Raw genomic sequence first — 27,461 nt, 5'->3', positions numbered from 1 at the left:
GAAATAAGACAAGATAGCATTTTAGTGGCTGAGAGATTTCAGAATCAAGACGCTATCCTGGCAGTTATTCATATGCATTATATAGCTATCCCCTTTTTAATTATGGTGTATTGGAGTGGCTGGAGAGAAGTACCTGAAACTGTTGAACTGTACTCCAGTAGCCTTTATTGTTGAGGACAATTATATAACGATATGGTTTTTACAACATGATCGTGTGATGTTGAAACCTTGTATCTGGTGCTCCTTTTATCCAGGGTATGGACAGATGAGTAAATAAATATGGACAAAAATAAATAGTAGGAAGGATATGGGGTAAAATAAACTGGGTACATTGAAATAACAGTGTTCTCTGAGAGGGAGGGATAAGGGATATGGGATAGATGAGCTTTTTTTTAAAATTTCTTTTTCTGGAGTGATGCAGATGTTCTAAAAATGATTATGGTGTGAATACATAACTATGTGATGAATTGTGACATTGATTGTATACCATACAGGAACTGTATGTGTGTGAAGATTTTTCAACAAAAATATTTTTAAAAGAAGATGAAGAAAAGCTTAAAAAATATGACCAGTTAAAATTTGGGATATTTTAAATCCTAGGCAAGAGGGAGGTGACCTTCTAAAGTTAACTCATCAGGATAATCATATGCCTAAACATCAGCAAAAAATTACAAGCCTTATATAGAAACCAGAAGATTTGGCTCATTCAACAGAACAACAACAACAAAAAATTCAGAGGAGATGGAGAGTTTGGAACAACTAATCAAAGGAATTCTAAAAAATCTAAATGAATTCAAGGAGATGAAGAAAAAATGCACAAAGAGATAAAGAATATCAAGATAATGTGTGAGCATAAAGAACTTGAAATGATAAAGAGAAACCTAAATTATGGGAATGAAAGTAGTGGAGGTAAGAAAATACTAGAAGCATATTTTGAACAGATGAAAGAATCAGGGTAGAAGATACAACAATCAAAATCATACAGTCAGAACAGATAGAGGAAAGAATAGAAGGAATTGAGCAGTTCTCAGGCATTTGAGTGACACATGAAGAGCACAAACATATGTGTCATGGGTGTTCCAGAAGAAAAAGAGAAGGAAAAGGGGCAGAAAGACTATTTGAGGAAACAAGGACTAAAAATTTCCAAACTCTTAGGAAAGACATAAATATATATATCCAAGAAGTGCAGCATACTCCAAATAGAATACAGCCTAATAGACCTAATCCAAGACACATACTAGTCAAGAATGTCAGATGGCAAATATAAAGAGAGAATTCTAAAATCAGGAAGAGAAAAGCGAATTTTCACATAGAAGTGATCTTCAATAAGAACAAGTGCAATTTCTGAGAAACCATAGAGATGAGAATGCAGTGGTATATATTTAAGGTACTGAAAGAGAAAAAACTGCCAGACAAAAATTCTTTATCTGGCAAAACTGTTTTTCAAACATAAGGAAGAATTTAAAATATTCACAGATAAACAGAGACTGAGAAAGTTCACCCCAAAAGGACTCTCTTATAAGAATTATTAAGGGAGTTCTGCAGATTGGAAGGAAAAGACAGAAGAGAATGACTTGGAGCAGTGAGAGGAAATGAAGATTCAGAGAATAGGTAGGCTATAGAAGCGAAGTTGCTGTCTTTTCAAATTAGTAGGTGAAAGGGATCTGTCAGTTAAATCACAAAAGATCAGCTATACAGTCAAGGAAATTGCAGTGAAGGAAAAGAGAGACAAAAAAATAAATAAGACATATAAAAACCAATGAAAAAATGGCTTAAGTAAGTACTGCCTATACAGTAATAACACTGAATATTAATGGGTTAAATTCCCCAATCAAAACACACATGTTGGCAGAATGGATAAAAAGACATGATCCAATTATATGTTGTTTACAAATCACCTTAGAACAAAAGACCTAAATGTGTTGAAAGTGAAAAGTTGGAAAGAGATATTCTATGCAGAGGATAATAAAAAAGAGCTGAGGTTGCTATATTAACATTGTATAAAATAGACTTTAAGTCAAAAGTAATTATAGGAGGCAAAGAAGCACACTATATAGTAACAAAAATAATCCATCAAGAAGAGATTAAGTAACAATCATGAATATTTATGCACCTAACCATAGTGTTGCAAAATATATGAGGCAAACAATGGCAAAACTGAAGGGAGTAATAGATGTCACTACATAATAGTAGGAGACATAAATACAGCAATCTTATCTATGGATAGAACATTTGGACAGAAGATTAATAAAGAAACAGAGAACTTTAAATATAAATAATAAGATAAATTAACTAGACCTAACAGATACATGCAGAACTTTGTACCCCTAAACAGCAGAATACACATTCTTCTCAAGTGTACATGAATCCTTGTCCAGGATACATCAGATGTTGGATCACAAAACAGGTCTCAATAAATTTTAAAAGGTTGAAATTATACAAAGCATTGTCTGTGACCTTATTGGAATGAAACTGAAAATCAGTTATAAGTGGAGAAATGGAAAATCCACAAAAACATAGAAGTTGAATAGCACACTCTTCCCCCCCCCGCCCCGTTGTATAACTTCAGTGTTTATTATAATTCCATCAAGATTCTTTTTCTACTTACAGAATTAATTTGAAATTAAGGGCAAAAATGTTTATCTTAAGAGGGCAGCCAAGATGGCGGCTGAGTGAGGTATGGGATTTAGTTCGTCCTCCAGAGCTGCTAGTAAATAGCCAGGAACAGTACAGAACAACTGATGGGGCCACACCAGTGGCCGGACGCATAGGGTACACCAGTTTGAACAAATTGGACCAGCTGTGAGCCCACCTAGAACTGTGAGACCCCCCAAGCTGTGGCAGATAATGACCCTCCCCACAGGCTGCTTTGCAGAGGGGAAAGAAAAGGGGCTTTACTAGCAGCAAGAAGTGGCTGAGCTCTACCAAGCTCCAATTTGTGGAAATATTTAACAAATTCTGACTACTGTAAATAGGCCCCCAGCTCAGCTGCTGGGTTTTGCCCCAGAACGCAGGGGACAGGGCTGATGAAAAAAGAAAAAAAAAAAACAGTTTATTTGTTGATTGGACAGCACAAAATACTTGAAAGGGCATGGGCCCTGAAGGAAAAGAGGGGGAACATAGGACCTGAGTATACACAGAGCAACATACCAACTTAAGCTCTTGATTGGCAAATCTGAGGAACAAGGGTCCTGCTCTGAAAAGAAATTTTTTTCCTTCTCTTTTTTGTGGCTGTGCTTCTGCAGCTTGACTGCTCTTTGGATGCAACTGTAAGGCTTCTCAGGCAGAATTAAGCTTTTCTGTGAGCTTATCTGGAGGCTGTGCTTTCCCCAGGAGAGGGCTGGGGCCCAGCTCAGGTGGAATCCCTCCCTCAAGGAATTCAGACTCCAGGATCTGGAAAACTGAAGCAATTAAAGCCAGTGTACAGCCTTTCCTTAGTCTCAACCTACCCCCAGCAGGGACAGTCTTTTGAAGTTAAAGGTAGCACATCACCTTATGCTGGTTGGACCCACAGGCAGACAAGCACCACATTCTGGGCAGGATAGAAAAAACACAGAGTCTAAAGGCTTCATAGGAAACTCTTTCAACCTGTTGGGTCTCACCCTGAGGGAGAACTGATGCAGATGACTCTTTCCTCTTGAGAGGAGGCCAGTTTGGTCTGGGAAAATCTGAATGGCGTCTATATTACCTAAGTAGACACTGCTAAGGGGGAAAAAAGACACCATACAGCTAAGGCAAGAAAGAAGCAAACAAGAACTGAAAAATTCTGATCTGTTAAACAAAACCTAAGCTAGAGGTCTAGAATAAGCTGAACTGAATATTAAAGAAGAGATAGACAACAAAGTCATCCAGCAAGAAAATCCTAGGTAAAAGAATGACAATCTCCAGAACAAACTAATTAAGGAAATTAAATGCCTAGATGCCAGCAAAAAAAACAAATCATATTAGGAAAGTTGAAGATACGGCCCAAAGGAACATACCAAAAGTTCAAATGAGATAAGGGGTTGAAACAATTCACAATGTTCAAACAGATATGGAAAACCTCATCAAAATTCAAATCAGTGAATTGAGGGAGGATATAAGGTAAGCAAGGGACAAACAAAAAGAAGAATTTGAAAGTCTGAAAAAACAAATCGCAGAACTTATGGGAATGAAAGGCACAGCAGAAGAGATGAAAAAAATGGTGGAAACCTACAATGTTAGATTTCAAGAGGTAAAAGACAGGATTAGTGAACTGGAGGACGGGACATCTGAAATCTGACAAGAAAAGGAAACACAGTTAAAAGAATGGAAAAATATCATCAGGGATTCAGAGGATTGAATGACATCATGAAGCGCACAAATATACATGCTGTGCGTGTCCCAGAAGGAGAAGAGAACAGTAATGGAGGAAATTATCACTGAAAATTTCCCAACTCCCATGAAAGACTTAAAATTACCGATGCAAGAAGTGCAGCGTACCCCAAAGAGAATAGATCCAAATAGGTGTATTGCAGGACACTACTAATCAGAATGTCAGATGTCAAAGAGAAAGGAAGTTTTGAAAGCAGCATGAGAAAAGCAGTCCATCGTGTACAAGGAAGCCCAATACGACTATTCCTAGGTTTCTCAGCAGAAACCATGGAGGCTAGAAGACAGTGGAATGATGTATTTAAGATACTAAAAGAGAAAAACTGCCAACAAAGAATTATATATCCAACAAAATTGTCCTTCAAAAATGTGGGGGGAAAAAGTGAGAGGGAAATTAAAACATTTTCAGGAAAAGAATCGCTGAGAGAATTTGTGACCAAGAGACTGGCTCTGCAAGAAATACTAAAGGGAGCATAGAGACATATAGGGAAAGACAGGAGAGAGAGGTGTGGAGAAGAGTGCAGAAATGAAGACTATGAGTAAAAGTGAAAAGAAGAGTGTGGTAGGTAGATTCAGGTGTCAACTTGGCTAGGTGAAGGTGCCTAGTCCTATTGCTGTGAACTTGAGCCAATGGCCTGTGAACCTCATCTGTTGTTGATTACATCTGCAGTCGGCTAGAAGGTGTGCGCGCTGCAATGAATGCTGTTTGATTTAATTGGCTGGTGCTTAAATGAGAGAGTTCAATGTAGCACAGCCCAAGCAGCTCCGCAAACCTCATCTCAGAACTCACAGCTCAACCCAGGCCCTTGGAGATGCAGAAAGGAATCACCCTGGGGAAAGTTGTTGGAACCCAGAGGTCTGGAGAGAAGGCCAGCAGAAATCACCCTGTGCCTTCCCACGTAAGAACCTCAGTTGAAAGGTAGCTGCCTTTACTCTGAAGAATTACACATCAACTAAATAAATTTCCTTTTATTAAAAGCCAATCCACCTCTGGTGTGTTGCGTCCTGCAGCTAGCAAACTGGAACAAAGAGAAATTAGATATGAAGTATAAAATCCAAAAGGCAAAGTGATAGAAGAAAGTAGTGCCCTTATAGTAGTAACACTAAATGTTAATGGATTAAACTCCCCAATCAAAAGACATAGACTGGCAGAATGGATTTAAAAATAGGACCCATCTATATGATGTCTACAGGAGATGCGTTTTAGACCCAAGGATAAACATAGGTTGAAAGTGAAAGTTCAAAAAGATGTTTCATGCAAACAACAATCAGAAAAGAGTAGGAGTAGCTATACTAATATCCAACAAATTAGACTTCAAATGTAAGACAATTAAAAGAGACAAAGAAGGACACTATATATTAATAAAAGGAACAATTCAACAAGAAGACATAACAATCATAAGTATTTATGCACCAAGCCGGAGTGCTCAAAAATATGTGAGGTAGTTGCTGAAAAGAGAAATGGAAACATGTACCTTAATAGTTGGGGACTTCAATTCCCCACTCTCGTCAATGGACAGAACATCTAGACAGAGGATCAATAAAGAAACAATTTGAATAATACAATAAACAAACTCAATGGGCATTTATAGAATGTTACACCCCACAGCAGCAGGATTCACCTTTTTCTCAAGGGCTCATGTATCATTCTCAAGAATAGACCATCTGCTGTGTCACAAAGAAGATCTCAATAAATTTTAAAAAATTGAAATCACACAAAACATTTTCTCAGTTCATAAAAGAATGAAATTGGAAATCAATAATATAAGCAGAGGGCTAGAAAGTTCAGAAATAAATGAAGGCTGAACAACGCACTCTTAAACAACCAGTGGATCAAGGAAGAAGTTACAAGAGAAATCAATAAATATCTCAAGGCAAATTAAAATGAAAGCACAACATGTCAAAATTTATGGGATGCAGCAAAGTTAGTGCTAAGAGGGAAATTTATTGCCTTAAATGCCTATATCAAAAAAGAAGAAAGAGCAAAAATCAAGGAATTAACAGTTTACTGGAAAGAAATAGAGAAGGAACATCAAACTAACCCCAAAGCTAGCAAAAGGAAAGAAACAATAAAAATTAGAGCAAAAATAAATGAGATTGAGAACATGAGAACAATCGAGAAAATCAACAAAATCAGGAGTTGGTTCTATGAGAAAATCAATAAGATAGATGGACCCTCAGTGAAGTTGACAAAATGAAGAGATAGGATGGTAATAAATAAAGTCAGAAGTGGAAGAGGAGACATAACCACTGACCCCACAGAAATAAAGGAGGTAATGAGAGGATAGTATGAACAACACTATGCTAATACACCAGACAATGTGGATGGAATGGCCAACTTCCTAGAAAGGCATGAACAACCAACTTTGACTCAAGAAGAAATAGACGACCTCAACAAACCAATCACAAGAAAAGAAATTGAATCTATCATTAAGTCCAGGACCATATGGTATCACATGTGAATTCTACCAAGAATTCAAGAAAGAATTAGTACCAATCCTGCTCAAACTCAGCAAAAAAAGAAGAGGAGGGAAGACTACCTAACTCATTCTATGAAGACAACATCACCCTCATACCAAAGCCAGACAAAGTTACTACACGAAAAGAAAATTATAGACCAGTCTCTCTGGTGAATATAGATGCAGAGATCCTCAACAAAATTCTTACAAATCGAAACCAGCAATACATTAAAAGAATTATATACCATGACCAAGTAGGATTCATTCCAGGTAAGCAAGGAGGGTTCAACATAAAATCTATTAATCAATTGAAAGCAGAAAAACCACATGATTATCTCAATTGATGCAGAAAAGGCATTTGACAAAATTCAACATCCTTTCCTGTTGAAAACACTTCAAAGTATAGGAATAGAAGGAAACTTCCTAAACATGATAAAGGGAATATATGAAAAACCCACAGCTAATATCATCCTCAGTATGGAAAACTGAAAAATTTCCCCCTAAGATCAGGAGCAAGACAAGAATGTCCACCATCACCATTGTTATCCAACATTGTGTTGGGAGTTCTAGCCAGAGCAATTAGACAAGAAAAAGAAATACAAGGCATCAAAATTGGAAAGGAAAAAGTAAAACTCTTACTGTTTGCAGATATGATACTATAAGTCGAAAACCCGGAAAAATCCATAGCAAAACTACTAGAGCTAATGAATGAGTACAGCAACAGGTTAGAAGATCAACACTCAAATATCTGTAGTGTTCTATACAATCTGAGGGTTTAAACAAAAAATTCCATTTACAAGTGCAAGCAAAAGAATACAATATTTAGGAATAAATTTAACTGAGGATACATAAGACCTATACAAAGAAAACTATAAGAAATTGCTAAAAGAAATCACAGAAGACCTAAATAAATGGAAGGGCATACCGTGTTCATGTATTAGAAGACTAAATATAGTTAAGATGTCAATTCTACCTAAATTGATTTATAGATTCAATGCAATACCAATTAAAATCCCCAAAACTTACTTTTTAGAAATAGTAAAATCAATAACCAAATTTATTTGGAAGGGCAGGGTGCCCCAAATAGCTAAAAATAACCTGAGAAAAAAATGAAGTCAGAGGTCTCACACTACCTTACTTGAAGGCGTATTATGAAGCTACAGTAGTCAAAAGAGCATGATAATGGCATAAAGATAGATATACTGACTGATGGAATAGAATAGAGTGTTCAGATATAGACCCTCTCATCTCAGGACAATTTATCTTTGATAAGGCAGTCAAGCCAACTAACCTGGGACAGAACAGTCTCTTCAATAAATGGCGCCTAGGGAACCGGATATCCACATGCAAAAGAATGAAAGACGATCCATATCTCATACCCTATACAAAAATTAACTCAAAATAGATCAAAGACCGAAACATTAGATCTAAGACCATAAAACCTTTAGAAGGAAATGTAGGGAAATATCTTATAATAGGAAGCAGTTTCCTTCAGGAAAGTAAAAACACAGCCTACACAATGGGAGACAATATTTGGAAACGATATATCAGATAAGGGACTAAACCAGAATATATAAAGTGATTGTTCAACTCAACAACAAAAATCAAACCACCCAATTACAAAATGGGCAAAAGACATGAACAGACACTTCTCAGAAGAGAAAATACAAATGGCCAAAAGGCATCTGAAAAGATGCTCAACTTCACTGGCTATTAGGGAAATGCAAATCAAACCGTAATGAGAGATCATCTCACACCCACCAGAATGGCCATTATCAATAAAACAGAAAATGACAAGTGCTGGAGAGGATGTGGAGATAGAGCCACACTTATCCACTGTTACTCAGGTTGTAAAATGGTACAACCACTGTGGAAAGCACTTTGGCAGTTCCTCAGGAAGCTAAGTATAGAACTACCATATGATCCAGCAATACCATTGCTAGGTATCTACTCAGGACATGAGGGCAAGGATGCAAATGGACATTTACACACCAGTGTTTACAACAGCATTATTTACAGTTGCCAAGAAACAGAAACAGCCCAAATGTCCATCAACAGATGAATGACTAAACAAACTGTGGTATATACATACGATGGAATATTATGCAGGTGTAAGACAGAATAAAGTGTTGAAGTATGTACCAACATGGATTGACCTTGAGGACTTTATACTGAGTGGGATTAGCCAGAAACAAAAGGACAAATACTGTATGATCTCACTGATATGAACTAACATTAATGAATGAACTTGGAGAATTTCAGTTAAGAACAGAGACCATCAGGATATAGAAATAGCATAATTATTGGGTAATTGGAGCAGAAGGGATACAGATTGTGCAACAGGACTGATTGTAAAAATTCAGAAATGAATAGCACAATGATCCCTAACTGTAATACAATAATGTTAGTACACTGAATGAAGCTGAATGTGAGAATGATAGACAGAGGAGGGCTGGGGGCACAAATGAAATCAGAAGGAAAGTTAGATGTTAAAGACTGAGATGGTATAATCTAGGAATACCTAGGATAGTGACTAAATATACAAATTACAAAATGTTTTTGTATGAGGAATGAGATACGTGGTATTGACTATGTCATATGCTCTTGGCTCATATAATTAGTTGACTTGGCATGTACTTGGGAGATAAGGTTAGAAACAGAATATAAGTAGATTTAGGGCCTTGGATGCAGTCTGAGAAACTTGGCTTTTATCTTGTGGGCAGTGGGAATTTTAACACTTCTTTGTGCAGGAGAATAATTTGGTAGAAGTGTTGTTTTAGGGAGTGATAGGGAGAGTGTAGGACAATTGCTCAAGAGAGCACATCAGTAACTCAGGTGTATTAGTTAGGGTTCTCTAGAGAAACAGAATTAACAGGGAACACTTGCAAATATAAAATTTATAAAAGTGTCTCACGTGACCGCAGGAACGCAGAGTCCAAAATCCACAGGACAGGCTGTGAAGCCGATGTCTCCAATGGATGGTCTGGATGAACTCCACAGGAGAGGCTTAACAGCCGAAGCAGGAATGGAAACTCTCTCCTCTGAGTCCTCCTTAAAAGGCTTCCCGTGACTAGATTAAGCATCACTTATTGTAGAAGACACTCCCCTTTGGCTGATTACAAATGGAATCAGCTGTGGATGCAGCTGACATGATCATGATGTACTCCTATGAAATGTCCTCATTACAACAGACAGGCCAGCACTTGCTCCTATCAGATAAACAGGTACCACAACTTGGCGAAGTTGATACATGTCCCTAACCATGACATCAGGTGTGTAGAGATCTAGCTCACTAGTGGCAGTAGAAATGGAAAAAAATTAAAGATGGATAAATGAAATTCCAAAAGGAAAATCTAAAGTTGTTCTTTTGGTGCTTAACAGACATTTTTGAAAATTTTATTTTACTTGAAAAGGCAAAAGAGAATTGTGCTACAAGAGTAGTCATTATGTTGCCCTAATTTTGGCAAATATAAACCATACTAATGGTTATCTTGATATATTTTTGTAGGTTGGCAGAGTCCAGATTCAAACTGGTATTGACTGTGAACATCTGCTTTTGAATGTTCTTTATCTAGCAACAAGCAGTAAAAAAGAAGAGTGTCAGCAGTTGGTAGAATGTCCATATGTCTTTCCCTGTAATGCTGTATTCACAGCATTCACAGTCCCTGTAGGTATCATCTTAATAAACAATGCTGAATCTAAAGAGTACAAGGTTTGGACTTCTATTCCCAAGGAAGACATGAACACGACATTCAGAGAGCAAGGCCTCAAAAATGGAAGCTTAATTTTAATTCAGAATTCTAATGATCAAAAGTAACTCACTAAAAGGAGAGAGAGAATTTTATTTAGGTTATATTAATTATGATATCATCTCTTAGAACTCTTTAATAATACAAGTTAAATGTTTCTTATTTCTAGAAATTGTATTCTAAATATTATAAATAGAAATATTGTAGGTTAGACAATTTGGAGAACAAAATGATGTTGTAATTTTTTTGGTTAAATGTGGTGACTAAGTAATATAGGTACCCCTGGTTTTTAGATATAGTCTAGGTTAATTGGCTAAAAAGCAGAATCCTATAAATGAATACTAATCAGGGCCCATTATAGAACTGAAGCGAGTCCCACAAAAAATTTTCTGAGATTTTCTTCATATGGAGGTATTAAGAGGATAGCTAACTTATGCATGAATAGTTTATTAAAAGATTCCTTTAAGTAATTCCAGTTTATTCCTTATAATCCTTTTTGTGACTTGAGATCCTCCCGGCTACCCAAATGGGGCTTGGGAATTATACCCTTGAATCCTTTAAGTCCCATTTGGGGCTTAGAATTGCTTACTCTCTTTGCCTTCATTGTCCATGTCTATAACAGTTCATTTCAGTAGTCACTATGTCCTGTACTATCACCCCAAAATTTTTATTATTGAAGATTAGATTATGAACAGTGAGTCAGCTGCCAACTTTATGAGTTCTGTGAGTATACTTAGATTATGGGATATCTGTGGTATTATTTCTAGAGTCTATAATACAGAGAGCAGAGCACTTGTGAACTGTATTTATTTTAGATTATATTTATCACTGTTACTGTATTGGACATGTGTTTCCCAGCTATTTCCCACCTTGTTTATTTAATAAGAAAGTTTATTATATATACCTGTATAAAAAGTAACATATATTTATTGGGACTTAGAAAATATAGAATTGAGCACAGAACTGAGACCAAAAATATCCTTCTGCCAAACAGCATCTGCTACTTTTAGCATCTTGGTGGCCCTTTCATCTAATTCCTAACTGAAATTATTGAGTTCTTTTGTTTGCATGTTTTGTTCTTTTTAAGCGTAATGATTATTTTATAGGTAGTTGTATCCTGATTGTCCCCACTGTGTCCATAAACTACATGTTTAATGGCTGTATAATCATCGGTGTCAAAACCTAACTCTGTACCTGTGCAGGACAGTTCAGTGTACTGGTTAAGGGCAAGGAGTTTGGCACCAGCCTGCCCAGGTTGGACTCCCAGTTTTGCTGCTTGCTCACTGTGCCACCTTGGGCAAGTTACTACATCTCTCTCTGCTCAGTTTCTTTTTTCTGTAAAATAGGGATAGAGTTAGTACTGACTTCACAGAGTTATAGAGAATGTCTTTGTGTTGTTATATTTAAGATTGCTAATTTAAGTTGTCATCTCAGAGAAAGAATAATGGAAATAAAGAAGAGAACATGTTTAGCCCAAACAGGGTTTCTGCTAACCAATTCGATAACTTTGTAAATTATAAAGAGGTCACTCCTTCCTCAAGACCCATTATACTAGTAATGGGTAAAACAGGTAGTAGGAAAATCTTAGTAGTGGTATTGAAATTTTTTTAGTACATGACACTCTACTGCCATCTGCTACTGAGAAGTAAAAACTCAGGAGACTGACTACCCTGACCATGATTGGGAGTATAGGGAAATAAAACTCTTTAATAAAAATACAAATATACAATATGTATGCTGTGAATGACACCCCCTGAGGTGTGGCATTTTTGTGTGGCATTTCTATACATTACCAAATTAAATCCAAATCTTGTGCAGTGCAATCGTGCACAAAGGTACTCTTCTAAAGCCTTCCTGTGTTTCTAATATGTAGACAGAGTCGACAACCACTAATGTAGAAGGTACAGCTGCTTATTCAGTTACAAGAGTACTCTTTGAGGGGACTTCCTGGAAGATGGCGGCTTAGTAAGACGCGCGGATCTTAGTTTCTTCTCCAGGACACCTACTAGGGGAGTAGAAACAATACAGAAAGCGCCCAAAGCCACAACAGAGATAAAAAAGACAGCGTACCCCATCCTGGAACGGCTGGCTGGCTGAGAGAAGCAGCTCGGGTGAGATCGCCGAGGCGCGCGGGCCTTACCGGGCGGGGCGGGAAGCGGCCGGAGTTACTCCCTTCCCCCTTCCCGGGCCAGCTGGGAGAATTGGAGAGGCGGTCCCCTGAAACCAAGGCGACTGGCGCCCACACCACGCACAGCCCCCGGACCAACTGAGAGAATTGGACCGGAAATCCCCAGCCCGCGGAGAACGGTGACGGGTGGGGGAGGCCCCTTCCAAACCCGTGACTCCCGGGGAACGTGCACTCTCTCGGGCGGGCCGCTGCCACTGGCACCCTCCCGCCACGCTTGTTGCCCAGGGCCGACTAGGAAATTCGGACGGGCTCTTTCCCTGGCTGCAGCGACCAGCAACCCTCCCTGCGTTCAGACTGCGGGCCGGCTCAAGCCGCTTTGGCTAGCGAACCCCCAGGACGGTGAGAGTTTTCCAAAGTTTAAGGTCCCACAGCACCATTTACTGGTGGGACCCGCAGACAAACGTGTGCCACGAGCGCCACCTACTGGGCAGGATAAGAAAAACAGAACCCAGAGATTTCACAGAAAAAAATTACAACCTTGCTGGGTCCAACACCAAGAGAAATCTGAATAAATGCCCAGACGCCAGCAGCAGAAGATAACTGTCCACGCTCAAAAGATTGAGAATATGGCTCAGTCAAAGGAACAAACCAATAGCTCAAATGAGACACAAGAGGTGAGACAACTAATGCTGAATATACGAACAGAAATGGAAAACCTCTTCAAAAATGAAATCGATAAATTGAGGGAGGACATGAAGAGAACATGGGCTGAACATAAAGAAGAAATAGAAAAACTGAAAAAACAAATCGCAGAACTTATGGAAGTGAAGGATAAAGTAGCAAACATAGAAAAAATAATGGATAGCTACAATGATAGATTTAAAGAGACAGAAGATAGAATTAGTGATTTGGAGGATGGAACATCTGAATTCCAAAAAGAAACAGAAACTATCGGGAAAAGAATGGAAAAATTTGAACAGGGTATCAGGGAACTCAAGGACAATATGAACCGCACAAATATACGTGTTGTGGGTGTCCCAGAAGGAGAAGAGAAGGGAAAAGGAGGAGAAAAACTAATGGAAGAAATTTTCACTGAAAATTTCCCAACTCTTATGAAAGACCTAAAATTACAGATCCAAGAAGTGCAGCGCACCCCAAAGAGATTAGACCCAAATAGGCGTTCTCCAAGACACTTACAGTTAGAATGTCAGAGGTCAAAGAGAAAGAGAAGATCTTGAAAGCAGCAAGAGAAAAACAATCCATTACATACAAGGGAAACCCAATAAGACTTTGTGTAGATTTCTCAGCAGAAACCATGGAAGCTAGAAGACAGTGGGATGATATATTTAAAATACTAAAAGAGAAAAACTGCCAACCAAGACTCCTATATCCAGCAAAATTACCCTTCAAAAATGAGGGAGAAATTAAAACATTCTCAGACAAAAAGTCACTGAAAGAATTTGTGACCAAGAGACCAGCTCTGCAAGAAATACTAAAGGGAGCACTAGAGTCAGATACAAAAAGACAGAAGAGAGAGATATGGAGAAGAGTGTAGAAAGAAGGAAAGTCAGATATGATATATATAATACAAAAGGCAAAATGGTAGAGGAAAATATTATCCAAACAGTAATAACACTAAATGTCAATGGACTGAATTCCCCAATCAAAAGACATAGATTGGCAGAATGGATTAAAAAACAGGATCCTTCTATATGCTGTCTACAGGAAACACATCTTAGACCCAAAGATAAACATAGGTTGAAAGTGAAAGGTTGGGAAAAGATATTTCATGCAAATAACAACCAGAAAAGAGCAGGAGTGGCTATACTAATATCCAACAAATTAGACTTCAAATGTAAAACAGTTAAAAGAGACAAAGAAGGACACTATATACTAATAAAAGGAACAATTAAACAAGAAGACATAACAATCATAAATATTTACGCACCGAATCAGAATGCCCCAAAATACGTGAGGAATATACTGCAAACACTGAAAAGGGAAATAGACTCATATACCATAATAGTTGGAGACTTCAACTCACCACTCTCATCAAGAGACAGAACATCTAGACAGAGGATCAACAAAGAAATAGAGAATCTGAATATTACTATAAATGAACTAGACTTAATAGACATTTATAGGACATTACATCCCACAACAGCAGGATACACCTTTTTCTCAAATGCTCATGGATCATTCTCAAAGATAGACCATATGCTGGGTCACAAAGCAAGTCTTAACAAATTTAAAAAGATTGAAATCTTACACAACACTTTCTCGGACCATAAAGGAATGATGTTGGAAATCAATAATAGGCAGAGTGCCAGAAAATTCACAAATACGTGGAGGCTCAACAACACACTCCTAAACAACGAGTGGGTCAAAGAAGAAATTGCAAGAGAAATTAGCAAATACCTCGAGGCGAATGAAAATGAAAACATAACATATCAAAACTTATGGGACGCAGCAAAGGCAGTGCTAAGAGGGAAATTTATTGCTCTAAATGCCTATATCAGAAAAGTAGAAAAGGCAAAAATTCAGGAATTAACTATCCATTTGGAAGAACTGGAGAAAGAACAGCAAGCTAACCCCAAAGCAAGCAAAAGGAAAGAAATAACAAAGATTAGAGCCAAATAAATGAAATTGAAAACATGAAAACAATAGAGAAAATCAATAAGGCCAGAAGTTGGTTCTATGAGAAAATCAATAAGATTGATGGGCCCTTAGCAAGATTGACAAAAAGAAGAAGAGAGAGGATGCAAATAAATAAGATCAGAAAGGGAAGAGGAGACATAACTACTGACCTCACAGAAATAAAGGAGGTAATAACAGGATACTATGAACAACTTTACGCTAATAAATACAACAATTTAGAGGAAATGGACGGGTTCCTGGAAAGACATGAACAACCAACTTTGACTCAAGAAGACATAGATGACCTCAACAAACCAATCACAAGTAAAGAAATTGAATTAGTCATTCAAAATCTTCCTAAAAAGAAAAGTCCAGGACCAGATGGCTTCACATGTGAATTCTACCAAACGTTCCAGAAAGAATTAGTACCAATTCTCTTCAAACTCTTCAAAAAAATCGAAGTGGAGGGAAAACTACCTAATTCATTCTATGAAGCCAACATCACCCTCATACCAAAACCAGGCAAAGATATTACAAAAAAAGAAAACTACAGACCAATCTCTCTAATGAATACAGATGCAAAAATCCTCAATAAAATTCTAGCAAATCGTATCCAACAACACATTAAAAGAATTATACATCATGACCAAGTAGGATTCATCCCAGGTATGCAAGGATGGTTCAACATAAGAAAATCAATTAATGTAATACACCATATCAACAAATCAAAGCAGAAAAATCACATGATCATCTCAATTGATGCAGAGAAGGCATTTGACAAAATTCAACATCCTTTCCTGTTGAAAACACTTCAAAGGATAGGAATACAAGGGAACTTCCTTAAAATGATAGAGGGAATATATGAAAAACCCACAGCTAATATCATCCTCAATGGGGAAAAATTGAAAACTTTCCCCCTAAGATCAGGAACAAGACAAGGATGTCCACTATCACCACTATTATTCAACATTGTGTTGGAGGTTCTAGCCAGAGCAATTAGACAAGAAAAAGAAATACAAGGCATCAAAATTGGAAAGGAAGAAGTAAAACTATCACTGTTTGCAGACGATATGATACTATACGTCGAAAACCCGGAAAAATCCACAACAAAACTACTAGAGCTAATAAATGAGTACAGCAAAGTAGCAGGTTACAAGATCAACATTCAAAAATCTGTAGCATTTCTATACACTAGTAAGGAACAAGCTGAGGGGGAAATCAAGAAACGAATCCCATTTACAATTGCAACTAAAAGAATAAAATACCTAGGAATAAATTTAACTAAAGAGACAAAAAACCTATACTAAGAAAACTACAAAAAACTGCTAAAAGAAATCACAGAAGAACTAAATAGATGGAAGGGCATACCGTGTTCATGGATTGGAAGACTAAATATAGTTAAGATGTCAATCCTACCTAAATTGATTTACAGATTCAATGCAATACCAATCAAAATCCCAACAACTTATTTTTCAGAAATAGAAAAACCAATAAGCAAATTTATCTGGAAGGGCAGGGTGCCCCGAATTGCTAAAAACATCTTGAGGAAAAAAAACGAAGCTGGAGTTCTCGCGCTGCCTGACTTTAAGGCATATTATGAAGCCACAGTGGTCAAAACAGCATGGTATTGGCATAAAGATAGATATATCGACCAATGGAATAGAATAGAGTGCTCAGATATAGACCCTCTCATCTATGGACATTTGATCTTTGATAAGGCAGTCAAGCCAACTCACCTGGGACAGAGCAGTCTCTTCAATAAATGGTGCCTAGAGAACTGGATATCTATATGCAAAAGAATGAAAGAAGACCCATCTCTCACACCCTATACAAAAGTTAACTCAAAATGGATCAAAGATCTAAACATTAGGTCTAAGACCATAAAACAGTTAGAGGAAAATGTAGGGAGATATCTTATGGATCTTACAACTGGAGGCGGTTTTATGGACCTTAAACCTAAAGCAAGAGCACTGAAGAAGGAAATAAATAAATGGGAACTCCTCAAAATTAAACACTTTTGTGCATCAAAGAACTTCATCAAGAAAGTAGAAAGACAGCCTTCACAATGGGAGACAATATTTGGAAATGATATATCAGATAAAGGTCTAGTATCCAGAATTTATAAAGAGATTGTTCATCTCAACAACAAAAAGACAGCCAACCCAATTACAAAATGGGAAAAAGACTTGAACAGACACCTCTCAGAAGAGGAAATACGGATGGCCAAGAGGCACATGAAGAGATGCTCAATGTCCCTGGCCATTAGAGAAATGCAAATCAAAACCACAATGAGATATCATCTCACACCCACCAGAATGGCCATTATCAACAAAACAGAAAATGACAAGTGCTGGAGAGGATGCGGAGAAAGAGGCACACTTATCCACTGTTGGTGGGAATGTCAAAGGGTGCAACCACTGTGGAAGGCAGTTTGGCGGTTCCTCAAAAAGCTGAATATAGAATTGCCATACGACCCAGCAATACCATTGCTAGGTATCTACTCAAAGGACTTAAGGGCAAAGACACAAACGGACATTTGCACACCAATGTTTATAGCAGCATTATTTACAATTGCAAAGAGATGGAAACAGCCAAAATCTCCATCAACAGACGAGTGGCTAAACAAACTGTGGTATATACATACAATGGAATATTATGCAGCTTTAAGACAAGATAAACTTATGAACCATGTAATAACATGGATGGACCTAGAGAATATTATGCTGAGTGAATCCAGCCAAAAACTAAAGGACAAATACTGTATGGTCCCACTGATGTGAACGGACATTCGAGAATAAACTTGAAATATGTCATTGGTAACAGAGTTCAGCAGGAGTTAGAAACAGGGTAAGACAATGGGTAATTGAAGCTGAAGGGATACAGACTGTGCAACAGGACTAGATACAAAAACTCAAAAATGGACAGCACAATAATACCTAATTGTAAAGTAATCATGTTAAAACACTGAATGAAGCTGCATCTGAGCTATAGGTTTTTGTTTTGTTTTGTGTTGTTTTGTTTTGATTTTACTATTATTACTTTTATTTTTTTCTCTATATTAACATTCTATATCTTTTTCGGTTATGTTGCTAGTTCTTCTAAACCAATGCAAATGTACTAAGAAATGATGATCATGCAGCTATGTGATGATCTTAAGAATTAATGATTGCATGTGTAGAATGGTATGATCTCTAAATGTTGGGTTAATTTCTTTTTTTTCCGTTAATTAAAAAAAAAAAAAAAAGAGAAGGGATAATTGGAGATGAAGGGATACAGACTGTGCAACGGGACTGGATGTGGAGACTCAGAAATGGACAGCACAATACTACCCAATTGTAATGCAATTATGTTGGAACACTGAATGAAGCTGCATGTGAGGTATAGGTTTTTTGTTTTTGTTTTTTTTTGTTTTTTTTTCTTTCTATTATTGTTTTAATTCTTATTCTGTTGTCTTTTTGTTTCTTTTTCTGAATCGATGCAAATGTACTAAGAAATGATGAATATGCAACTATGTGATGTTATTAAGAATTACTGATTGTACATGTAGATTGGAATGATTTCTAATTGTTTTGTTAATTCTTTTTTTAATTAATAAAAAAAAAGAGTACTCTTTGAAATATGTGGCAACAACTTATTTTTATAAGTCAAAGAATAGTTGGAATCAAGAATATAGACACCATAGAAAACTGCATAACACTCCCCTAAAAAGATAAACCAACTTTCATAAGGACTACTCAGTGAACTTGATCACTGTTGATTAGCTAAATGAAGAAACACATGGAAAGTTTTGGAAATGGTGCCTAAGGAAAAATGCTAGTTTTCTCATCTTTTCTGATCCTTGAAAGAGCTGTGTAAAGACACATTTTTAAATGTCTTTTTACCTACAGTTTGTTGGGCAAACAAGAGAAATGGTTCACTAGTATGAATGAGATCAACTGGCTCCAAGTTAAAAATTTATGCCAATTGTAATCCTAAGAGAAGCAAGTGAAAGTATCAGCAAGTATTAACACAGTGAGTAGATTATAATTAAAGTTTGGTTGACATTTTTAAATAAAATTTTGTTTAGAAAGCAATACTTTAGTCATTCAGGTCAGTTGCCTCAATAGACTTCTGAAACTTAAAGAAATCAAAATTTATGGTTGCCATTTTACTATGACTTGTTTACCTATATTAGCCCTTACCATTTTTCAAGAAAAATATGTCCCTTTGTTTTTTTCTCCATAGTCTAGAATTAGAATGTAGAAATTAATGATTAATTAGTCCATGGAATTTGCTGGTTTTGATAAAAGTTCCTATTTTCAGATTTGTTTGTTTGTTTTTTGTATTTTTAAACCAGGTATGTGAATGTTTTGCTTTTTTTTGGTGTTGCTGTATGGCGTTTTGTTGTTTTAGTTTATCTTAAATTATTCTGCATTATAGTTGTGTTCTATATAAAGCCAGCTACTCTTAAGAGAGATTCTTTCCATTTTTCACTAGAAAACTATGATAGTAATTTCCTTAAACACTATCTCAGGAAACATTTTTATATTTATATAGTCCCAGTTTATTGTGTATTTCTTCTGTGACAAGTTAAACTTATTAAAATGTTTTGTTTTATATAAGTATTGTAATTTCTTATGGTTCATGTGTATTTGTTGGTACAGCAGAGGGGAAGGTATTTGGTCATGCACTAAAGCTCAGGAGACCTATTACCCTGACCATGACTGGGAGTGTGCAGGGAAGTCCTTTATCACTTCAGTCTGTTTCTTCCTTGGCAAAATGGGGCTCCTGAGGGAAAGTTAGAGTAGAAAATCCCTTTCATCAGTTTTGTCCCTAAACTTCCATGATTTTATGTCCTAGAGGAAATTAGCCTAAATTAAATTGTTTTTTAGAAAATAAACATTACTGTGAAGTAATTTAAATAGAAATTATACACAGTACCCTTGGATTGTTATTGTACGTTTTTGTGTTATTCGTCTTATTGGCCCCAGATTCATCATTCTTAAAAAAAGAAGTGGAAAGAATTTTGTTTGCTCTCAGAAAGGTTAGTGTTTTGTCAGCTTTTAACCTCTCAAGCTAGAATTGTTTCTGTAATGTTCTGTCTTTCTGTTCCCATCAACATAAATTTAGTAAAAGCTTAACTATTAAGGTGTTTACTGAGTTTTCACCATTGTTTTAATAGAGAGGATATTAATTTCGGTGATGGGAAACTTTTTTTTTCAAATCGGCAACCAATACTAAATGTCAGGTAATTAATATCCCAGATAATCTTTATATGCACACACTGACATTCTTCATTTTTGTCTCCTCCCTTTGTTTTCAACTTATACACAGTCGTTAGTTTATTTCTCTATTTTAAGTGGTGTGCTGGTTTGAAAGGATGTATGTCCCCTAGAAAAGCCATGTTTTAATCAAAATCCCATTTCATAAGGGCAGAATAATCCCTATTCAATACTGTATATATGAAACTGTAATCAGATCATCTCCCTGGAGATGTGATTTAATCAAGAGTGGTTGTTAAACTGGATTAGGTGACAACATGTCTCTATGCATTTGGATGGGTCTTGATAAGTTTCTGGAGTCCTATAAAAGGAAACATTTTGGAGAATAAAAGCGATTCAGATATTTGGAGAGAGCAAAACGACATACCACGAGAAGCAGAGTTCACCAGCCAGCGATCTTTGAAGATGAAAAAGGAAAATGTCTCCCTGGGAGCTTCATGAAACAGGAAGCCAGAAGAAGCTAGCAGATGATGCCGTATTCGCCATGTGCCCTTCCAGATGAGAGAAGGATGCTGACCGTGTTCACCATGTGCCTTTCCAGATGAGAGAGCAACTCTGTGTTCACCTTGTGCTTCTCACTTGAGAGAGAAACCGTGAACTTCATCGGCCTTCTTGAACCAAGTTATTTTTCCCTGTATGCCTTAGATTGGATATTTCTACAGGCTTGTAATTGGGACATTTTCTCGACCTTAGAACTGTAAACTAGCAACTTATTAAACTTCCTTTTTTTAAAAGCCATTCCATTTCTGGTATATTGCATTCCAGCAGCTAGCAAACTAAACTAGAACAGGTGGTGTTTGATATTTGAATGAAAGCCATAAAGAAATTAAAATTAATGAAGGAACTAGGTAATCATTTATGTTTGCTTTTTGGTTTGGGGGTTTATTTAGTTTTATTTTTATTGACAAAAATATGAAAGAGAACAAAAAATAATTCAGGGAAAACTCATGCACCTACCAACCAAAATGGACAAATGTTAACATTTTGTCATGTGTTTTTGTTTGAAACATTACAAACTAAGATAAATTTCTCTGTTCTCCTCAGACCTGTTCTCTTTTCTTCCCCAAATGCAGCCAGCATCTGATTTGGGTGTGTATCTAGTCCATGAATTCATATTGTAGTATATATATTATATTTACATTCATATGTATATGTGTATATTACATTTTTACATTTACATAAATTCCATCATATTGAATATAACATTTTGTAAACTCACAATGCACTCAGCATTAGATTTTAACAAATATTATTTAACAGATAATAAGATACATAAATTACATACCATACTGTAAAATTCACTCATTTTAAGTGTGTAGGTTTGTGATTTCTAGTCAACATATAATTTTACAACCAATGCCACAGTCTAGTATTAGAATATTTCCATCACCCCAAAAAGTCCCCTCATGCCCTGGAATAGTTGTTCCCTATTCCAGTCCCTGGCAACCACTAATCTACTTTCTGTGCTGTTCATGTCACTTTTTGTAGACATTTTATACAAATGGAACCATACAATCTGCAGTCTTTTATCTGGTTTCCTTTACTTAGCATACCTTTTCTGATGTTCATCCATGTTTTAGTATCCACCGATAATTTGTTCCTTTTTATTGCTGAATAGTATTCCATTGTATGAGTATATCATCTTTTGTTTTTCCATAAACCACTTGATGGACATTTGGATTATTTCCACTTTCTGGTGTTTCTAAATAATAATGCTATGAACATTTGCTATATAAATCTTTGTGTGGACATATATTTTCACTGATCTTCAGCAGCAGTAGAGGGTTAGAATTGCCAAGTCATGGCAAATTTGTTATTAATGTCGTAAGGGACCACCATTTGCCATACTGCGTTCCAATATGGCTAAAACATCAAACATTCCCCCCAACAGTGCTTCACAGTTGCAGTTTCTCTGCATCTTGCTGGTAATTATGATTAACTGCCTTTTTATTACGGTCATTCTAAAGGGTTTGAAGTAGTATCTCAATGGGGTTATAATTTGCATTTTTTCTTAATGACTAATGTGTTATTTGTGTGCTTAGTGGCTATTTGAATATCTTTGGTAAAATGTCTATTCAGATATTTTGCTCATTGTTTTAGTTTGCTAAGCTGATCAAAGTACATAATGTGAAAAGGTTTGGCTTTAACAGTGGTAATTTATGAGGTTACAGGTTTACAGTTTTTAGGCTGAGAAAAATGTCCAAATCATCTTTTGTTTTTCCATACACCACTTGATGGACACTTAGATTATTTCCATTTTTGGTGTTTATAATAATAATGCTATGAACATTTGCTATATAAACTTTGCTATATAAATCTTTAGACAATGCTTTCTTCCCAAAGACTGGCTGCCTGTGATCCTTCATTCCTCTGCCACGTGTCAAGGCACATGGCGTCACCTGCTGGCCTCTCCTTTCTCTTCCAGGTTTTACTGGTTTCAGCTTTTTGCTTCTGTAGGTGTTTCTTTCTATATATATTCTGTTTATAAAAGACCCTAGTTAGAAGATTAAGATCCACCCTGGGCCATGCCTTAACTGAAGTAATCTCGTGAAAACCTAATTGGAATAGGTTTATATTCCCAGGAATGTTAACGTGTTCTTAAATCATATTTAAGAACATGATCTTCTGGGGTAAATACAGTTCCAAACCACCACATCCACTTTTTAATTTGGTTGTTATCTTATTAAGTTATAAGAGTAATTCTGGATATAGCACTTCATCAGATATATGATTTGCAAATATTTTCTCTCAGTTTGTGTATTATCTTCATTTTCTTATGGTGTTTGTTTTTTTTTCTTTTTTTTATTAATTAAAAAAATTAACCAACACAACATTTAGAAATCATTCCATTCTACATATACAATCAGTAATTCTTAATATCATCACATAGATGCATATTCATCGTTTCTTAGTACATTTGCATCGATTTAGAAAAAAATAGAAAGACAACAGAAAAAGAAATAAAATGATAATAGAGAGAAAAAAATTAAAAAAGAAAAAAGGAAAAAGAAAAAAAGAAGAAGAAAAAAGAACTATACCTCAGATGCAGCTTCATTCAGTGTTTTAACCTAATTATATTACAATTAGGTAGTATTGTGCTGTCCATTTCTGAGTTTTTGTATCCAGTCTTGTTGCACAGTCTATATCCCTTCAGCTCCAATTATCCATTATCTTACCCTATTTCTATCTCCTGATGATCTCTGTTACCAATGACATGTTCCAAGTTTATTCTCTAATGTTGGTTCACAGCAGTGGGAACATACAGTATTTGTCCTTTAGTTTTTGGCTAGTCTCACTCAGCATAATGTTCTCTAGGTCCATCCATGTTATTACATGCTTCATAAGTTTATTCTGTCTTAAAGCTGCATAATATTCCATGATATGTGTATACCACAGTTTGTTTAGCCACTCATCTGTTGATGGACATTTTGGCTGTTTCCATCTCTTTGCAATTGTAAATAATGCTGCTGTAAACATTGGTGTGCAAATGTCCGTTTGTGTCTTTGCCCGTAAGTCCTTTGAGTAGATACCTAGCAATGATATTGCTGGGTCGTATGGTAATTCTATATTCAGTATTTTGAGGAACCGCCAAACTGCCTTCCACAGTGGTTGCACCATTTGACATTCCCACCAGCAGTGGATAAGTGTGCCTCTTTCTCCACATCCTCTCCAGCACTTGTCATTTTCTGTTTTGTTGATAATGGCCATTCTGGTGGGTGTGAGATGATATCTCATTGTGGTTTTGATTTGCATTTCTCTAATGGCCATGGACATTGAGCATCTCTTCATGTGCCTTTTGGCCATTTGTATTTCCTCTTCTGAGAGCTGTCTGTTCAAGTCTTTTTCCCATTTTGTAATTGGATTGGCTGTCTTTTTGTTGTTGAGTTGAACAATCTCTTTATAAATTTCTGGATACTAGACCTTTATCTGATATGTCATTTCCAAATATTGTCTCCATTGTGTAGGCTGTCTTTCTACTTTCTTGATGAAGTTCTTTGATGCACAAAAGTGTTTAATTTTGAGGAGCTCCCATTTATTTCTTTCTTTCTTCAGTGCTCTTGCTTTGGGTGTAAGATCTATAAAACTGCCTCCAATTTAAAGATTTATAAGATATTTCCCTACATTTTCCTCTAACTGTTTTATGGTCTTAGAACTAATGTTTAGATCTTTGATCCATTTTGAGTTAACTTTTGTATAGGATGTGAGATACAGGTCCTCTTTCATTCTTTTGCATATGGATATCCGGTTCTCTAGGCACCATTTATTGAAGAGACTGTTCTGTCCCAGGTGAGTTGGCTTGACTGCCTTATCAAAGATCAAATGTCCATAGATGAGAGGGTGTATATCTGAGCACTCTATTCGATTCCATTGGTCGATATATCTATCTTTATGCCAGTACCATGCTGTTTTGACCTCTGTGGCTTCATAATACGCCTTAAAGTCAGGCAGCATGAGATCTCCAGCTTCGTTTTTTTTCCTCAAGATACTTTTAGCAATTCGGGGCATGCTGCCCTTCCAGATAAATTTCCTTATTGGTTTTTCTATTTCTGAAAAATAAATTGTTGGGATTTTGATTGGTATTGCATTGAATCTGTAAATCAGTTTAGGTAGAATTGACATCTTAACTATATTTAGTCTTCCAATCCATGAACATGGTATGTCCTTCCATCTATTTAGGTCTTCTGTGATTTCTTTTAACAGTTTTTTGTAGTTTTCTTTGTATAGGTCTTTTGTCTCTTTTTTTTTTTTTTTTTTTTTTTTTTTTTATAAAGAGGGAGGAAGGGAAGGAAAGACAGAGAGAAGGAAGGAAGGAAGGAAGAAAGGGAAACATCTTTAAACATTTTCTTGTTTTATTGTATTTTGTTTGTTTGTTTGTTTTTTACATGGGCTGGGGCCGGGAATCGAACCGAGGTCCTCCGGCATGGCAGGCAAGCACTTTGCCCGCTGAGCCACCGCGGCCCGCCCTCTTTTGTCTCTTTAGTTAAATTTATTCCTAAGTATTTTATTCTTTTAGTTGCAATTGTAAATGGAATTTGTTTCTTGATTTCCCCCTCAACTTGTTCATTGCTAGTGTATAAAAACAGTACAGATTTTTGAATGTTGATCTTGTAACCTGCTACTTTGCTGTACTCATTTATTAGCTCTAGTAGTTTTGCTGTGGATTTTTCAGGGTTTTCGGTGTGTAGTATCATATCATTTGCAAACAGTGATAGTTTTACTTCTTCCTTTCCAATTTTGATGCCTTGTATTCCTTTTTCTTGTCTAATTGCTCTGGCTAGAACCTCCAACATGATGTTGAATAACAGTGGCGATAATGGACATCCTTGTCTTGTTCCTGATCTTAGGGGGAAAGTTTTCAATTTTTCCCCGTTGAGGATGATATTATCTGTGGGTTTTTCATATATGCCCTCTATCATTTTAAGGAGGTTCCCTTGTATTCCTATCCTTTGAAGTGTTTTCAACAGGAAAGGATGTTGAATTTTGTCAAATGCCTTCTCTGCATCAATTCAGACGATCATGTGATTTTTCTGCTTTGATTTGTTGATATGGTGTATTACCTTAATTGATTTTCTTATGTTGAACCATCCTTGCATACCTGGGATGAATCCTACTTGGTCATGATGTATAATTCTTTTAATGTGTTGCTGGATTCGATTTGCTAGAATTTTGTTGAGGATTTTTGCATCTATATTCATTAGAGAGATTGGTCTGTAGTTTTCTTTTTTTGTAATATCTTTGCCTGGTTTTAGTGTGAGGGTGATGTTAGCTTCATAGAATGAATTAGGTAACTTTCCCTCCACTTCAATTTTTTTGAAGAGTTTGAGCAGGGTTGGTACTAATTCTTTCTGAAATGTTTGGTAGAATTCACATGTGAAGCCATCTGGTCCTGGGCATTTCTTTTGGGAAGCTTTTTAATGACTGATTCAATTTCTTTAGTTGTGATTGGTTTGTTGAGGTCATCTATTTCTTTCTTGAGTCAAAGTTGGTTGTTCATGCCTTTCTAGGAACTTGTCCATTTCATCTACATTGTTGTATTTATTAGCATAGAGTTGTTCATAGTATCCTGTTATTAACTCCTTTATTTCTGTTAGGTAAGTGGTTATGTCTCCTCTTCCATTTCTGATCTTATTCATTTGCGTCCTCTCTCTTCTTTTTGTCAATCTTGCTAAGGGTCATCATTCTTGTTGATTTTATCATAGAACCAACTTCTGGTCTTATTGATGTTCTCTATTGTTTTCATGTTCTCAATTTCATTTATTTCTGCTCTAATCTTTGTTATTTCTTTCCTTTTGCTTGCTTTGGGGTTAGTTTGCTCTTCTTTCTCCAGTTCTTCCAAGTGGACAGTTAATTCCCGAATTTTTGCCCTTTCTTCTTTTTTGATATAGGCATTTAGGGCAATAAATTTCCCTCTTAGCACTGCCTTTGCTGCATCCCATAGGTTTTGATATGTTGTGTTTTCATTTTCATTCGCCTCGAGATATTTACTAATTTCTCTTGTAATTTCTTCCTTCACCCACTCGTTGTTTAAGAGTGTGTTGTTGAGCTTCCACCTATTTGTGAAATTTCTGGCACTCTGCCTATTGTTGATTTCCAACTTCATTCCTTTATGATCTGAGAAAGTGTTGTGTATGATTTCAGTCTTTTAAAATTTGTTGAGATTTGCTTTGTGATCCAACATATGGTCTATCTTTGAGAATGATCCATGAGCACTTGAGAAAAAGGTGTATCCTGCTGTTGTGGGTTGTAATGTCCTATAAATGTCTGTTAAGTCTTGCTCATTTATTGTAATATTCAAATTTTCTGTTTCTTTATTGATCCTCTGTCTACATGTTCTGTCCATTGATGAGAGTGGGGAATTGAAGTCTCCAACTATTAT

At 36.3% G+C, this 27,461-nt stretch overlaps 1 long non-coding RNA gene across 2 annotated transcripts in view; it reads left to right on the top strand.

The window, feature by feature from the left end:
- LOC143678263 (uncharacterized) overlaps positions 1–27,461 on the top strand; it is a 338,248-nt gene that overhangs the window by 8,271 nt on the left and 302,516 nt on the right. Inside the window, exons 1-2 of one of the 2 annotated variants that reach the window (XR_013173127.1) lie at positions 2,615–10,419; positions 19,211–19,334. This is a non-coding gene — a long non-coding RNA (uncharacterized LOC143678263). Of the gene's footprint in view, positions 1–2,614; positions 10,420–19,210; positions 19,335–27,461 lie in introns of those variants that run through there. The other variant, XR_013173126.1, reaches the window with a different exon arrangement.

The sequence above is a fragment of the Tamandua tetradactyla genome, chromosome 3 (assembly GCF_023851605.1).
Source record: "Tamandua tetradactyla isolate mTamTet1 chromosome 3, mTamTet1.pri, whole genome shotgun sequence".
NCBI lineage: Eukaryota > Metazoa > Chordata > Mammalia > Pilosa > Myrmecophagidae > Tamandua > Tamandua tetradactyla.
This window is presented reverse-complemented; position numbering and strand designations above follow the sequence as displayed.